Below are 18,509 nucleotides of genomic sequence, written 5' to 3'. Positions count from 1 at the left end.
CACTGTAATCCATGTCAGACATAACAACCACAATCATAAGCAAGCCACAAGTGTAACATCACACCTTCCTAAAGGCATAAAATCACTGCTCCCTTGTATATATGGGGAGCTTATGGAGCAGAGGCCTTTCACTCAACAACATGGCCACATCATAAACATGGGCCATATCACTAAGTACATGTTAACACCACAAATCCATGAAGAGATCAGTCTTGTTTTAATGCTGGCCGATCCAAAGCCACATGAGACAAGCTCAACCAAAGCATAGATCCATCAGATTTAACCTTGCATTACAGATAAACACATCAACCTCTGAAGCAGCGCTGAGCCCCGGCTATCCCTGATAATAATGCAATACAATACATCAGAGCACTGCACGGATCCCATGACATTTAGCTGGAGTTAAATACACCGCAGCTCTCTCTCACATGAAGTACACAAGCGACACCTCATCAGAGGGGAGAAACCCTGCCAAGTAAAACGCTAAATCAAAGTCACAGAGCTTGTTGGAGGGTGAGATAGGCTGTGGGACATTTTGGGCATTCGCTCTTAGCAATGTTTTATTCAGGTATGTAAGATAGCATGCTCATGATCTGGTACTCATAATTAGTTCATTGGTCTGCGCCATCAAATTTACAGAAAGTAAGAAAGAAAGACAGAGAGAGAAAGACAGAACCTAAAACTTCACGGTTGTGTCTTTTTTTATTGCCTTTCCAAAACCCAAAACACATGAGCAAAGGTGTAAAGAATGGATTAAACAGTGTGTTTATCTGCTCTAATGTAAGCTGCAAGCATTAGCATGGATAACTAACTAACTACCTACTTGCAAAGCCACAGAATGTATCATTAGCTGCATTAACTACATTGTTTTGTGGGGTTATAAATTAGAAAAAGCCCATTTAGGACTAGCAGGCCCACTGCGTGGAAGCTGGTCCTGGATGCTACTATGTCAGAGTTAAGGCTACCGTTAGCTGTCCTGCTCTGAAACTCGTTATCCAGGACGGTGTTACGTTTGCCAAAGTCCTCTGTTTGTCCTCATAGCCTTTCCTTTTTTATACTGTTTGAAAATACGAACAATACAGTCTGCTTTTTATAGTTAGCATCCGAACAAGGTCATGCTAGAACATACTAACATTTAAATTCTATTTTTCTTTGTAATGTTGAACCATAGTATTAGGACTGATTAGCTACCCTGCAACAATACCGCATGTAGTTTCAGCCCGAGTCATTTAGGACGTTATTATGTATGTGGCCATCAAGTGCATATTTAAGACCCTTTAACATGTTTCGAGTTTTCAACCCACACAAAGAGTTAACGTTATTAGCTAGGAAGCTACCTACAGCTGATAAAATCTGGTAGCAAAATCGAAGGTTGGCGGCTAGAAATGAAACGCCTGCATTTGTTTACTTCTGAGTGAAATCAAAGACCCATGTTAAACAATTACTGCAAATTTTGAGTGGTGAATCTGCCACCCTTATTATTGTAAACTACCTACACGCCATGTCAGATTAGAAAGCTTGACCTGCTTAGCAATACAATCAAATGAATGAATTACTCACTAAAGCAGGAAAAGCACCAGATAAGAAAAAAACACATTCAGCAGGAACAAAGGTAGCAGCCGTGCACAGATAACAGCAGGCCAGTTGTCATCTTGTCATCTTCAGGTATCAGAGGACACACTTTCCACTACACAGGCAGAATCACTAATCTGAACGCAGGACCTCTTTTAGAAGCACCGGCTACCCAAGGCAACAGTTTTACTGTTGTGCTTCTGACGCCAACTTGGACAAAGCTTGCTTAAACAACTAGTCGGTTACAAATTTCCAACCCTACAACAAATGTGTTTATTTTCTGAGCAAAAGCGGTGCCTCTTCATGATTCTGCCGTATGATAATGTTTTTGGTTGCATTTTAACTTGTACCTCTGTCTGGTCTGCTACACCGCTAATTAAGTCAAGGCCTATCACACTTATTTATTATGAGCACACTTCCTCTGTACTTAATATTCTTACTACTGTTTCAACTTGGTTAACAATTTCTAAACACTCAGATCGGTCCATTAGAAAGGACCACTGTTCAGTTTCATATCTTTCTAATACAGCAACAGCTTCGGGAATATCTGCTGTGGGGTACAGGTTTGCTGTTACAACCAGATCTCATCAAGCACTCCGTAAGCTTCACAGATCCCGCAGGCACAGTTTGACGTCCAATCAAATAAAGAAAAACTAACCACGTATCATCTCTACCAATGTACAGACCTGGTTTTTACTTCAAACCATGTCTACTTCAAAAGTTAAATTATTAATAATGAGCCTCATTAAAAATAATATTTTACTTGAATTTATTAAAATTGCAACATCACTGCAATGTATCAAAATGAAATGTACATTTTAATTGTCTACTTTCAAAAGTCTACTACACTCCAATTGGCTAGGACCAGTATCATTTCAGTCACACTACACATCGACAGTGACCCTCTACTGACAGAATCAAATGTGTTTGACAAAAACAGTATTGCTATGGGCCACACAGCCAGAGTCAGCAGTCCAAAGGCAGTTCAGCAGTTCACGCTATGGATTAAATCTGCAGCCACAGTACAGCTGCGGTGTGGCATTCCTGTGTTGGCAGGGTCAACCCTGTCCTGGAAGCCACGGAATGCCCACTGTCCCTTTGTCTTTTCTTTCTGGCAACAGGGCGTCACCAGCTGCATTGGGGCATTTCCATCAGCCAATGAGCAATGTGAGCGTTACCGTCACACTTTACTATCAAATGCAGTGTTTGGGGTTCAATCAGAGACACGACAACCTACAGCATATTATTATACATTTAGATTTGGCAGAAAAGGCTCTACTCTTTGAGGGAACACTCAAAGGATTCTGCTGCGGGAACTAATCCTCCATTATTAAACATACATGAACAAAATTAAAATAAAGCACATAAGGAGGAGGTTGGGGAAGCGGAGGGAGCTGCAGCAGTACACAGCAATTGCATGAGTGTATCAGTGGAGTAACAGTGAGAAGTAGGCCTGTCGCGATAATTACGTTATTGACTGATCTAATGATATATGGACATGACCTCGATCATTTTTGCTGACCTCGATATTGCCCGTTGTGTTTATATGCGTCTTTGTTTACATAAGAGTGTCACTAACACTGACAACATGATGCCAGAATAAACAGTACGGTTTTCCCCACCATTATAAGACTTGGGGCGCCGCGCTTAAGTGTTTTTTCACAGCGCCTAAGCTGAATGAACAGAAAAAAACTATGCTGAGACATGTTTTTCTGTCATTTCTGGTCGCGCCGCTTCTGTCCTCTCGTCATCTGCTCTCTGTGCGGAGTTTCACCGTGGGCGGGGCTCAGGCAGCACCTCGACACACACACACACACACAGTGTTGCCAACTTGGCGACTTTCTCGCTAGATTTAGCAACTTTTTAGACCCTCTTAGGGACTTTATTTCTAAAAAGCAACTAGAGACAAATTTGGCGACCTTTTCAGACCATCATAAAAGGCAAGAAATATATTCAAATATATTATATTGTAATACATTCCCATGAATGCAGCTCAGAGTAATCGCAGTCCTCAGCTCTTATGCCAACAGCGCCAGGGTCTCGTCTCTCCCTCTCCTCTTGCGCCGTGTGCAGACAGTCAGTAGGTGAGGGGCAGGCAGGTTTGAGCTCTCTGGATCTCTGGATTAGAGGGTTCCTATAGCTTGTAAATATGTAAAGAGTTTGTTTGATCTTCTCCCTCTTTGTAGATTTTTTAAAAAACGTTTTTACTTCAAATAGACAATGTCCCTGTAGTAAGTTTGTGATTATTTGGCTAATTATTTCTCTATCTACCTTATCTCTCCCTTACTGCAACCGGCAGCCCCTATGCTTTATGCAAATTAATGCGATGGAATGCGATACAAATTAATGCCCTTAAAATGACAATAATATTGTTTATCGCAATTATTGCTGTGACAATCAACAAAAGTAGTTATCGTTAGAAGTGTACATGTGTAGTTGTACATATCTGCCTGACCAACACAGTTTGTTGCCTGAAGTTGGACTGCACTGTGGCACAAGGTGAGCTGGGATCATCTTTTTTGAAGAAGCATCTGCAAAAAAGCACCCCTACTGGGCCAACACAGTGGTCTCATTGAAACGAATGAGGCTGCGTTATTTTGAACCAGCACTATTATTGGTATAAATACGGCCTAAATGTGAAAATTGACTAGCCTGACCTCAGTTGTAGCTGTTGTACTTTTTGCAGTAGTTAATCAATGGGTCATTCATTATTTGATCAAAAGCATTAATAAAGACAATAAAATAATATGTGCTTTCCGAATGATCTCTTAACAAGTTGGATCCACCACTATTAACTGAGCAGTAATTCAGTTCTCATATTGGGTTATCATCAGTACCTGTATTAGTGATGTATTCTACTGGAATATATCAGATGATCCAGCACCTCTAATTTATATGGTCAACTAAACTGTGATTTGGGACTTTCCCAGGGGTTGGGGCGGAAGCTGCAGGGTACAAATAATCACCTTTGGTCTCTCTGCAGCAGAGGGGAAGAGGGGCTGCAGGCCTGTAAACTTCAAAGCCTTGTGGTTAAAGAGGGGGAGGGCCACCGAGCACAGGCACATTCTTCACAATGTTGAACTTGACCCCTGGGGTTGCCACACACACACCACGTGACTGCTGTCAACTGTCTGTGTGTGCATGTGAGCAGGCCTGAGTGTGTATGCAGTATGGGTATGTGTGTGTGTGTGTGTGTGAGCCTCTAATATTATAGTAATATAGAAATAATTCACCGGTCAAGCTTAAAAAAAGCTTGAAAGTTTTTTTAACGGCCAAAATAATAAATTGCCTTTTTGTGTCATATACATTTGTTTCAGTCCATGTCGTTGAGATAACAAGGTGTTATGTTGAAAACAAACTTTAAAAAGAGGCCAGAGCAAAATTTGATGCAAAATTATTTTAATATATTGATCAAAGGTTAATCAGTTCAAGCCTGAATACAACTGAAGAAGTCTTGATCTCAAAATTCTACTGAAGTATTTGCTATTAAATGTAGGCCTACTTAAAGCTAGGGTAGGTAATGTATTTCAGAAGCTTTTTTATTATTATTTATTTGTTGAAATTCTCTTTACATCCCAACAGCAATCAATAAATCAAATGCTCTGGAAAAACATGCAAAAAATCCTGTCGCAGGCCTGAAATAATAGTGTTTTCACTCATCACTGTGATAAGTGATCAGTGTTTTAAAAGCTGTTTTCGATGTGTCATTTTCAAAAAATCTGTTTCAATGTTTTAAAAAGCTTTGTCAGTATGTTAAGGCCCATGCCTAGTGTCTAGATACTAGGGTCTTCCACTTGCATAGTCCTCCACTGGTTTTCATATCATAACTGCACACAAGGAGAAGGAGCGCACGCACACACACACACACACGTAAATATGCATAAATATGCATCTAATAAATTGTTTGTTAATAAACTCTGTCACTGTGCTCCTAAATTTCTTCTGATGTCCCGTACGGTAAACAGACCTAAACCCAACAAAACCAGGAGCACTCGAAACGTTCCGTTTCGCGGCACTGTTTAGACGCGCGTAACAACACATTTGGTAGTGTGTGCGTGCATGTGTGCGCCAAACTCTGACGCAGACAGCAGATGACAAAAGCAGTTCGCCCGTAAATGACACCAAAACGTGGTAGAGACTCAGCATAGGTTTTTATCACATGACTATTTCGGTACAAACATTTACCCGCCGAGATTTACTCGGCAAACGGAAAATGTACCCACATTTGGCACCTGGCTGGTGTTAATTTCGGACACTGATCCACTTCTTTAAACCTGTTTGAGCACTTGAATCTTCAGAAATCATAGAAGTGTGGAACAAAAACACACACAGGGAGGCCCTCAGCCTGCCAGTGGGCCTGAGAGATTCCATCTACATTTCACTACCTCAACACAAAATCAAAACTTAAAGCTTTCACCTCTTTCAAACTTGTTAAGATTGAACATTGCTGATAATATATTTTGTAATTAGTGCCGCAGCTTTTGTGGTTTGAAAATGATCCTCAATCCTTTAGCGCTAGCATATAAAAAGCTGGTCTGGACTCTGATGTCTTACTGTTTTTATGTAAAAGATTTATGTGATTTTTTTATGTGAATTTATGTGAAGACCTCCCCTGACCAATCAATAATATCAGCGGACTGAATGGTCTTTAACAAGAATGTGTCAGCAGGTTGTGACTTCCCTGTGATCATTTTTGAGGCTGTACTACATTGGATTAAATAGTTGTGTTGATAGTATTTTTGCACATACACCACACCTCCCCCTCAAACACCACCATTACAATACACACAACTGTATCTCTATCAGTCGATTTAATTTAGTCAATCATTCAAATTACCAGCATCACCAAAATGATGTACACAAACTCCCAATTGTGGAGGTAGGGCTCATTTATGTTAAACATTGTACCAAATATTTCTCCTCAAGTCTGCACATGTACAGGACCCAGGGTTGTTCCATATTTGTGTGTCTCTCCATCTTATGTCAGGCCGTTACCTAACTAAGGAAGACATTTTCACTCTTTCCCTTTTCAATTCACAACACTGACGAGCACTGCTTACATAACTGTACTACTCCACCACTCTTCCTCTGTGATTTAATAAGGCCAACTAATCAATGTGTCCTGAGAAGATAACATGACTCAGCTGCCTGCTCTGTAACTAACCATATTCTGGTGTCCTGTGCTCAACATTTGCTCTGGGAAAGCAAAGGACAAATAAAGCAAATCCAGTATATACTAACAGTGTTCACATTATATTTCAAAGACCCTTCTGGTCACAGCTTAGCTGCACTATAGAAAATTTAAATGTACAAGTCTAGCTTTCTATATTACCAAGTGAAGCTGCAAAAGCAACGGGTGACTATATACAGAGAGAGACACCACAGATTTCTCTCAGCCCCATTTCAAGTTCTGATGTCAGGGACAGTATGGTCATTAATAGAAACCTTGCTTGCAGTACAGTCAGGGAAAATGGGCCAGTGCGAGGTTGGTCAACAAGCTTGTTGCGTAAGAAAAGGTGGCCGTGGCCATCATTTGTCAAATACTATATCAGATTTCCATCTTAGCTTCCCCACTTTTCTGTCACACATCAGCTCAGGAAACTGTACAAGGAGTTAATTACAGCCATTCAAAGCTTTCTATTATTCTATAGTTTATCTTTAAAAGACTGAAAAACACTGCTCAAGAACTGATGAATCCATAACTGAGGTCAAAATTAAGCTTTTTACTACTTACATAGCTTATTTAGTGCACGCTAGCTTGTTCAAGGTCTGGGCGATGTATCTGATGTATTTGAGTAGCCTATCAATTAACGAGCGATATGGCAGATGTCCATATCGTCATAATTGAGTTATTTGTTGCGCATTTTAGTAACTTATTTCTGCATTAAAAGCAGGAGACTCGCTCTCCCTCTCCCACACAGTTACAGACTCCCCAAACTAATTAACCATCGTTGTCCTGAGTGAGTTTACTTCAGTTCCAGACAAAGATAACAGCGGGTCGATCATAGGGAGGTGGTTCAGTTTCTGGAGGGCATGATGTGAAACAAACTACTATCCTATAATCTAAATATACCACAAAACGATTGCTACTGAAGCCAGCAGTACCACAAATCTATCCCTTCACCTAAAACAGCCCCCAGTGCAGAATGCATAAAATGATAGGCCTATAAAAATAAAAGTGCCACAAGATGACAGCAGCTAGATTTGAAGTTTATGGGATTACAGTTCTCCGTCGCTACGATGGATTTCCATCTATCGGATTCCAGAGAGGTATGAGTGTAGATCCGAAGGGAAACAACTTACAGGACTTAGGAATCTACAGCTGATTTGTATAGACGTACAATCTACTGTGACCACGCGATCAAGGAAAGCGCGTCATTATTGATGATCTTACCACGGTGGTTTCGCACATGCTGCAAATTTATCACCTTTTTCGGCCACTCGTATGTTGAAAGCAGCCGCGTGTGAAGTCATCTCTGTCACCCCAGAACTGAAGCGAGTGTGTGTGTGTGAGACAGAGAGAACGGCTGTGTGTGACAGTAGTAAACTCATGGTGTCCTGGATACCAATATTTTAATGCGTCAGAAAAGATGAATCCCCGTCAGATCAAGATTTGTGTATGTAGGTAAAGCTTAGTATCGTGTCTTTTATTATTTATTATTTTATTCCTTCAAAACATAAAAAACAATCAAATATACTATCAGAGGGTATTAGAAATAAAGACCTGTCTCTAAGCCTGCTTCGAAATAAAGGCCTGGTATTTTCTGGCCTCTGCAGATGAGAGAAATAAAGGCCTCGGCCACTATTTGAGAATTTACGGTATGTTATTTTGGAGAAAATAGAAAAATATCAAGATATATATCGTATATCGCAGCATAGCCTAAAAATATCCCAATAGTATTTATAAGCCATATCGCCTAGCCCTAGCTTGTTCCACTAACCCATGAAAATACTGTGGCATCATGAAAGGAAATCCAAAAGTAGCAGAAAACTCCATTGCCAGTTGATGACACAAGATCATCTGTTACTTACATAATTCTACTACAGTCTTCGTAACATTGCCTATTACTGCCACTAGAGCCAACAATATACTAAGTTGTCAGTTTCAGGACAAGTTATGTTTTGCATTTACAGAAATATTTTGCTGATTCTACTGACTGTAAATACATACTCTGTGTGTATGAGGTTGGTATGTCTATGATTACCACACAGTATCTGTAAATGTTCTATGTATCGCTGTGGCCAGGTGTGGCAGTCTAGTTTCTATCATTCTCTGATGTCAAGAAAAGACAGAGGTACTACAGGGAGAGTTTGGCTTTGAGAATGTTTTTGTTTTCTCCTCTCAGCCTGGGAGCATTACTACAGAGTTGAAAAAAGAAAGAAACCACCAAAAAGTTGGATTTTTGGTGGTGGAAAAAAAACAACTACATTTGCTATTTGGATGTGGCCCACTTGGGGATGAACAAAATGTTAGAAGTACCTTATGGCATAATGCAACATAATTCAGCAGCACCAAGACCTACAGCCTCCAAGATAACCACAGAGTTGAATCAACACCTCTCTGATACTTTGCACAAAAACCAAAAGCGAGAGGCTTAACAAAAGGCAGGATTTTTTCAAGACAGGAAAAGATATTTTGAGTGACATTCATTGAGTGGCATGATGTAAAGTAGAGACATATTTCTGCAATATCTAATTGCTACTTGACAAACAGCCAATCAGACCTTACAAGACCAATATGAGGTCTTTTTAAAAAGGTGGTATTTCTCTCCATTCCAGCTGCTGTGTGCAGGGGTACAGATGTGTTTTGATCTCTGTGGATGTTACTCATTGTCAGTTCATTTAGGTGGCTTACACAATAGCTAGCCAATGCAATTATGATATGAATGTTATTTACTAAAACTGAGATACCTCTGCTAAAAGGTTCGCGGTGGAGCAGAGGGGAGGCCAACACGTGCTGCATATGATCAACCACTTAATTGCTCAGACCTTTTTTTTTAACCAACAACATGCATTACATGTGCAGGTGTGACCCTGATCATAACGCGGGTCATCCATGATGAACACAGGACAACCTTTTCACACTAGCGCTCAACCCACATCCTAAAGGGTTGCACAGCAGAGAGCAGATTTTTCAATTCTTGTATGGTTACCAACAGTTCATGAAAACTAATGGTGCAGTAACCAGTAATAAATCAGTACTTCAAATATAATAATCCTGGTATATATTAACAACCATATGAGACCAATACACTAATATAAAAGCAAAAGAAGTGAAGGCTGTGATTCTGACAGCACAAAAACTAAAATATTAGAGGAAATATTTAAGGAAAGTTTCACCCTGCTTCTGTACTAGTTTCAGTTGCTTGACACAGTAAGCCAGCTTCAATGCACAAGCGCGAACAAAGACCGAAGGATTTGTTGCCTCACATCTTCTGTTCTAAGTTGCACTTGAATACACCACAAAGACTGACAGCCAGCTGACTGCTGACATGCACATATGTTGTGCACCTGTGTGAGAGGAAATAATTAGATAGTAGTCAGTGATCCTAATCCAAAAAAAAAAACTGATTAAATAGTCTCGTCATATGGTCGGAAAGAAATGCAAATATATGGGATTTATCAAACATGCTCAACCAGCTAAATGCAAGATAATGAGGGCCAACTAAAGTCAACGATGCCTGACAAACCACAGGAACTACAGGTAACCATTGACCACAGATGTTGTGCTTTATGTTGTGTTTTGCGTTTACGTTAAAAAACATAAACATATTGTTATCTGATATAAATATCAATACTGCTATGAGCTTCAAAAATCCAGTATTATTCAGGCTCTACTTCGGGGGGGGGTTGGTATGTATGAGAAACCGACCTATGATGATGCAGTGTGGGATGAGAGAGGCCATTAATTAGTGGTGATTGTAAACGGTAAGAGCAGTGTTTTCTGCTTACTCACCAAACTTCATTCATAAATCCTACATTTTTGTTTACTGTTAATGTACAAAAGGCACTCAAGCAGTGAACTCGCTTATTTTAGATGTTTTATAAATCAAGAGGGTCTTAAAAAGGTAAATTCGGCATGAATGGTTGCCAACAAAACAACGCTTAATGCCTGCCTGCTTCTCTGTTTGGGTAGTGGAACAACATGACAGACAAAAATATGGAACAAAAGCACGTCCCATATCAGTTCAATACGGAACATGTCTTTTAGTTTCCAATTACAGGAAGATTCTATATTTTACGGGACTGTTGGCAACCCTACCCAACGCAGCGCGAGTGCAAGCAACAGGATGCTGACTGCAGTTCACTTAACGGCCAAAGGTGTCATTTTTAACAAGGGTTTTCTGAAAGTTACATATAGAATCTTTAAGTGTCCATGGTTTAAATGTGTGATAATGCACTCCTAGGGTTTCCAATATATTAAAAAAATAATGGATCCAGCACCTCTACCTCATCAGGACACCTTCTCATACATTATTATTTACATAACCTATTTTTAATATTAGCTGCAATAATTGATCTGAACAAAACAAGACAGGCAAAAACTCATGCGTGCAACAGGGTAATCGAAAATATTCAGTATAAATTAGAAGAAGTTGCTGGTGTTCAAAAAACTAAATTATTTGATTTCACTTTCAATTCACACCTTAAAAATACCTTAAGCCAATTAGCCTGAGAAACCTGACTTCTGACAGAGTCTGTATTACCAGCCTTTTCCTTCCTAGTACAGATACCAAAGGCTTATCTGGGACTGGTACATTGTGTCATTGAGTTGAGCTTCACAAGGTTGGCAAGTGGCCCTCCTGGGTGTGTGTGTGTGTGTGTGTGTTCACCCCTCCCCCCACAGTGAATGGCTTTGGAGCAACCAGCTGAAAAGCACTCTAGAAAGCTTAGAATGAGACTGACACAAAGGTAATAATACAACATCATATATTATGAACTTTGGCACATTTATGAATCTACTGTATGTTGCAGACAGTCAAAGTTAAACTGCAACATTATCTGGTAATGTAATATGTGGGAATAACTATAGGCCTGCAAAGCACAATAACATTACCTCAAACTAGTACAAAAAAATGGGACAGAATGCTAACATTGCTCAAACTACAGTTTCTGTTTTGATTTATAACTTATTGTTTTGTAGCAATACTAATTTAGCACTTAAGTATTTATCAAAACAGGTACAAGGTGTAATCATACACAAAGTAATCAAAGTAAGAGCTAAAAGCATGAATCCATAATTGAAAAAAAGTATGTAACAAAAATAAAACAAAACAGTTGAGTACAAAGTTAGATTGCTAAGTAAAACAAATCCATTTTCAGTGTTGATTTAAAAAAAAAAAAAACGCATGAAATATACGTTATAAAGGAGATCTTCACGGTTGAGATTAAAAATCACCCAAGTGTTTTTAATTCAAACTTGCAGTAGTTGCAGGAAGGAAGGGCGCGCTCACAAACACAAACCGACCGCGAGCGCTGCCCTGTGAACACATGCACAGTGCGCGCGCGTGCCTACTCACGCGCTGACGCTGCCCATCCCCCACCCCCGAGAGAAAATATGAAAATAAACTGTCAAAACAGCGCAATAACCCGCTCAAACCTTGTATTTACACCAAGGTGTCACCACTCTACACGGGGGTATAATTTATAACGGCAATAATAACGTAAAATGACGATAAACACTCACCAAAAGCTCCAAATCACACAAGGGGGGTGCCTTCTCCTCTGTGCTCCTAATATGGAATCTCCTCCTCCTCCACCACCGTTGTTTTCTAGCTCTAATTAAACCTCGAAAAAGCGTTATAACGGCCTTCAGACCCGGCCAACCGGTGCTAGGAATCCCCAATGGCCGATGTGTTTTGGATACACGGGCATATATAATGATAAATCCCCTTAAAAATGAGCTGGATGGACAGTTGGGTCTAGATTGTAGGTTTGCTCGCTAGTAGAGAAAAGAGCCAAACGGTTCAGTAGCAGCCAACGGCTTCAGACTGAAACACAGAGCAGCTGACCTGCCAGGCGAAAATGAGGTAGGCCTGAGCTCCTCGCTGCAGGAAGCACACTCCAGTCACATAAACATCAAAATGGGTGTCGCAGTATGGAAAAGGATGGTGTAGTCGGGCTGGGGTTGGCAGTAACTCGTCAAATCCAACTTACAAATATTAAGTAAAAACATGTTTGTACAAATCTGATTTTTAACCTCAATGTTCTGATTAATACATAGCTATTTTTGGATTGTAGCTGTAGGCACGCTAGGTTTGCTGTTCTAAGAAAAGCTACTGCTACAATATTTGAATTTATTTTTAAATTATGTAATGTAGTTGTTTGTTTTATATTTGAACTACTTTGTAGCCTGAATAAATGGTAACACTTTATAAATAAAATACTTTTAAATTAAGTTCCAGCGACACTGATGTTTTTAAGACTGAGCTCCATCAAATTGTCAAATGCTCCACCACACCCCCACCAAAAAAATTACATGATTTCTCAGCCGTCCTATAGAAGATGGATCATGCTGCTTTTAAGGAAAAATCCAATATAATTTAATGCGATGTTGCCAAATTTGACTGACACACACATATATATATATATATATATATATATATATATATATATATATATATATATATATATATATATATATATACATACATATGTATGTATATATGAAAAATAAAGTGTCCTTAAGCTGGAATGATACTTCTGTGTTAGGGCGGCTATATGCTCCAAAGCTTCGGCCTCCTCAGAAATGAAACCACACCTCAGGGCAACGGCTGCTACAGAGATACCACGTGGAGACTGCAAGAACTGTAATTGGTGAGTTTGGGTTGCTTGGGTTTTTCTCCTACGAGTTTCACATTCTGGCGGAGAGATTGCTGACCATGAAGACAACGTGAAGCAAGTTGTAAAAAAAAAAAAAAAAAAAAAAAGGGCTCAGTTATCTTCTCCTTTTCAGGAAGACACACCCAGCCAAGCAATTTCCACCGCAGACCTTCTGCCTCTGTATCACAGTGGAGATAAGATAAGATAGAACTTGATTAATCCCAAAGGAAATTCTTTAAAAAAAAAATGACAACAACATAAGAATAAAAACAATAGAGTAATACATTTAAAGTGTATAAGGAGTAAATGCCAACACCAGTGCTTAATAGAATAACAATAGAAGTAAGATACATTTAGTAAATAAGTAAACTGAAATAGAAAAGTAATATTGCACATGATATTGAAAAGTAATATTGCACACATGATATTGAAAAGTAATATTGCACATGATATTGATATTATTGTTTTTAGTGTCCGATGTTTCAGCTGTCCTTCCTGCAGACGGGGGAGGAGTTCTACAGTTTGATGGCCTGTGGCGTTCTGAATAACACGATGTAAATACTGCGGCTGCACGGAACAGTCCCATATTCAGTAATGAAAGAAGGCGGAGCTGCCCTCTGTCACTTATCACAAAGTAATGAAAGAATATCAACACAATTACTGTGGGGAATATAAATAAAGCAGGACACGGCCTGATCATGTACCATACATCCGTCTAGTACTGTAGAGCTGACACCCCCAGGAGAAATCTGGCGCTAAACTATGAACGAAAACCTACACCACAGGTATCACCGGCATCACTCCAGTCTTCTGATTTATCAGTATAGGCAAACCCAAAACCTTGGTGTGAATAACATTAACAACAATTCAACGTAAAAAGTTTGCACTTATATGCACAGGTGTAACGACTTTTAAGGCTTTTGTCGCTGAGCTATGACTGAATAATCCGAATTGGAAATAATTTCAGCCTAGTTATAATGAACTGAAATGTAATATTGTTTTGTTGTTCATCAGTTATCCATCATAATGTATCAAGCCTACTGAACTCAATGCATTGTATATTTCAGTCATACCTGTTGTAATTGGAGGAGAGGCCAATTCATTGAATGATGCCACTTTTCATTGGGGGGAACCATCCGCCCACATTATCACAAACCATTTTTACCTGCTCAAGCAAATAAAAAGTAGGCCGATTTTCTGCAAAATAGTAATAAAGTAATGGAACCATATTACAGTAGTTTTACAGTTTGTAGCTTTTATTCACTCCAACCTATTTATGTTAGTGTAGTATTCTGGATCTTTTTGAAATTGTTATATTTAAGGCAAATTAGGCGTGACAGTAGCAAACTAAACAAATCCGTGCGGTACTGGGGTGAAACCGGTTGCAAAGTGGTGGCAGAGGGGCCCTTTCAGTGGCATTGCTAGAGAGATGCATGAGACATACAGATGCATATTCTGCAGACATAAACAATGAAAAATGCATAACTACTCATGTGTGCATGTATGCATTAACTGAAAGCATAAGCTCACCAACATACACACACACACACACACCCCACAGATAAGGCCCACACACAGACAGAAAACCCTGGGGTGGTGTGTAGTGTGAGTTTAGAAGCTTAGTGTGGCTGTAGTGAAGGATGGGTAATGACTTTTATGGAGGGGGGGGGCTCAGTGTATTTCTTTCACATGCCTGGGGAGGTTTGTAGTACAAGAGGGCCCCTGCAATTTTGATGGCGGCGATCATTTTACATTGTTCTCATTTGAACGCTTTGATGCCAGTACTTGTTTTGGGATGAAATGCAGCTATCCCAGCAGTGGAAAGTAATTTGGATGCTTTTGTGGCCCATCACTGCTGAACGAATGAAGAGAAAAACAGCGACGTAGAAACAGCTTCAGGGTGGCAAATTGTAAAGTGAAGCACCTCAGGGCGACGCAGACCACAGCCAGGGTAATGACTTTCTGGAAAACCTCAACACACCATCTATACGCAGCACTCAGCGTCGGTGTTTTCTTCTTCTCTGTTCACTCTGCCGCAAACACACCACCTCCGCTACTGCTATTAATGAGTTTTTACTTTGATAAAATATCTTATGAAAAATATGGTTTTAATATGGTTCATGCAACTATCCTCAAGCGATCCACATTAGCTTCTCAGTTAAGTGAAATAGAAGTGATTTAAAGGTATAGCAGGGTTGCCATAATCTCTTAAACCGCGATTCACTTTGTGAGAATGTTCAGCTTATTAACTTGTGATGATGCAAAAGGTGAGCCATTATTTTTTCTAGGGCATAGTGGACCAAATAAGAGTTGGCAGAGCTTAGTTGTATAATCATTATAATGGTTTTGGCATGAAGTTATTGTATTATTAAAGGAACAGTTCAGCATTTTGGGAAATACTATTCACTTTCTTGCCGAGCGTTCGATGAGAAGACAGATACCTCTCTAATATCTGTATGCCAAATGTTAAGCAGGTGATTAGCTTAGTATAGGACTGGAAACGGTGGGAAACAATAGCGAGAGACTATAGAGACTATATTTATAAGTTGATAAAGTTTGTTTGATCAGAAAATAAAAATGCAAAAACAAGTTGAGGTTTTGCAGGGAGAGTATAAAGTAGCATACAATGGTAATACTCAAGTAAAGTACCTTTAAATTATACTTAAGTACAGTTCTTGAGTGAACAGGCAGTTTTCACAGCAGATATTTTGACGTCACAGTAGGAAAAGCACGGTGTAAATAATAAAATGAATCATGGCCGAATTCCAATTATCTGTCTTAGCTTCAGGGTCCTGGTATTGTGCATGCTGGCTCACTTTCACGCTGTTATGGCATATTGGGACACTTGTGCCCCATTTACATGTGGCATTAACATGCAGTCTGTATCTGGATATCAAATCGGGATCTGGTTAATGCTGGTGTAAATGTACTGAGGACACGTTGTGATCTGAATGCGATCGGCTAGGCCACATCTGGAGGCGGTCAGGCACGCGCTGTGATCGGACCTCAGCCAGTTGTAAATGAAATCCGTACAGTGTGACCATACGTCCTTAAGAAAAAACTCTGCCAAGCAAGTTGAAAGGTCAGCTATCTCCTCATCTTCCTGCTAGCTTAAGCAATCCTGGCAAAAGCTGTAAGTAGTAGCAGTAAGCGTGCAAGTCCTTGTTATGTACACAAGGGAAAGTAGTGAAACCTGCCACAAAAAACCAGGAGAACAGGAATATCTTACTAAACGTGGTCAAATTGAATCACAGTTTGTTGTTTTACTAAGGTAGTCTTTGACTGAAGTGTATGTGAGATGTATGTGAGCAGCAACTGCGCATGAATGATCAGGCAGGATTGAAAGCACATCTGCGATGTTGCACACCCAAAATGGTCACAAGTAAAACAATATTTTTGATGACGGTTGTACAGCAAGCTTAGGTCATTTACAAAGACTGCAAGAGTTATTAGAACTCTATAATATTATAATACTATAAATACACACTCACAAATAGAGATACAGGAGGACGAGGAGGTACAGTTTTATATTGAAAAAAATAGTAATATATGTTTTGCTTATAACAGACACATAACAGGCCTTCTTGAGACCAGATTTCTAATTTTGGATCCATAATAAAGCATTAAAGACGTTTTGGATGGTTTAACCCTCTGATGCACAAGCTATCCAACCCCTTCTAATGCACAACATGGGTCAAAATATTCATTTCCTATGTTATTTCATGCATGGCTGATTGTTTCTTTGCTATATTTTGTTTAAAATACATTTATTTCATCATTTCATATTCCAAGTATTCATTAAATGTCTTGTTTTTGATTACCACAAATCATTATTTTCATTTCTCCTTTCTTACTTTATGAACAAAAGTAGTTTTTGTATTACTACATCACGTTTACATACATGGGTCAAAAATGTACATACTATAATAATAATTTTGTTAAAATAACAATTTTAGCAGTGATTTGGACCAGACACAAACATTTAATATTTGAAATATGTTTATTTGTCATTTTGTCACACATAACATACACATAATACTGATAAGTGATATTGAACTGTAGGGTATCTGTAGTGCAACTAGTGAACTGAGGTGAATGTGACTGAATAAAAGAAAAGAAAACTGATGAAATATAATCACATGGGTAATTGCCATCTCAGTGCTTCCGTGCACACAGGCCTGGTGCATTGGGAACTCCAGCTGCTGACCTTTCTGTCTTTGGCAGCTGGGCAGATCTTGCACCTCTACCTCTTCACATAGCCTTCCTATCTGATGCTCTCCTGTGGCTGTGTTGTGGCTGCATTTTGTTTTTTTACCCCACATCTTCCCATTGCCTCTGTAATATGCTTTTGGAGGTGGGGTGTGCCCTCCATGTGCCTCTTCATAATCTATATAAACAGATATCTGCATATGAATGCAGAATCTGTAGGCAAGGAACAAGATTTTGGTACCTGAAGCGTTCTGGTTTCCGTTTGTAGTCCGAGCAGTATTGACCAATCTCATTTGAGCAGGCTTTGGTTGCATGCAGGTAAACGGTCGATGTGGAGAGCAAAAGAGGCGCAACTCATCTGAAATGCAATCTCGGACCCCGTCAGTTATCGTCTGACGACGATTTAGCTTTTTATCAATCTCGGAACCCTAGAGATCAACTTTTTATTAGCTTTTTTAAAATGTATCTGCATTCAAATTGTCGTGAGACGATAGCCGATGGGTTCCGAGATTGCTTCTTATGTGGCATGACAAGCTTTTTCAGTTGTTGGTGTAGGCACTGAGGGTGGCAAAGAGCTCAGTCAAGAGCTTGTGAACTGCTAAATGCTCCACTACATTCACCAGCTAGTCTCTAAGTTTGCCATTTGGTGCTGGTCAGGTGTAGTGAGTTTATCAGAACTTTTTTTGCCGAAAAGCCTGCTGCTGTTGGAAACGATGTTGATGAGAGCAGTGCGACCTAACCAAAACAGTCCAGTTGTGGATCGTAAAACCGAAACAATGAGCTGAAAGACGCTAAAATGCTCCATAAAGCTAAGAGGACCTACCTGCACAGTCGGGTGACAATTCTCACTACGAGAAACTCCCTTCATCTTTCACATAGGCATTTTATCCGTTGTTAATGTAAAA

The 18,509-nt window shown here is 39.6% G+C and overlaps 1 protein-coding gene across 1 annotated transcript in view; it reads right to left on the bottom strand.

Moving 5' to 3' along the window:
* tbl1xr1a (tbl1x receptor 1a) overlaps positions 1-12,538 on the bottom strand; it is a 43,836-nt gene extending 31,298 nt beyond the window's left edge. The window contains exon 1 of the mRNA XM_044198585.1: positions 12,260-12,538. The gene's annotated coding sequence lies outside the window, so the exon portion shown is untranslated. The remainder of the gene's footprint in view (positions 1-12,259) is intronic.
* Positions 12,539-18,509: the final 5,971 nt, after the last annotated feature.

The sequence above is a fragment of the Siniperca chuatsi genome, linkage group LG6 (assembly GCF_020085105.1).
Source record: "Siniperca chuatsi isolate FFG_IHB_CAS linkage group LG6, ASM2008510v1, whole genome shotgun sequence".
NCBI lineage: Eukaryota > Metazoa > Chordata > Actinopteri > Centrarchiformes > Sinipercidae > Siniperca > Siniperca chuatsi.
This window is presented reverse-complemented; position numbering and strand designations above follow the sequence as displayed.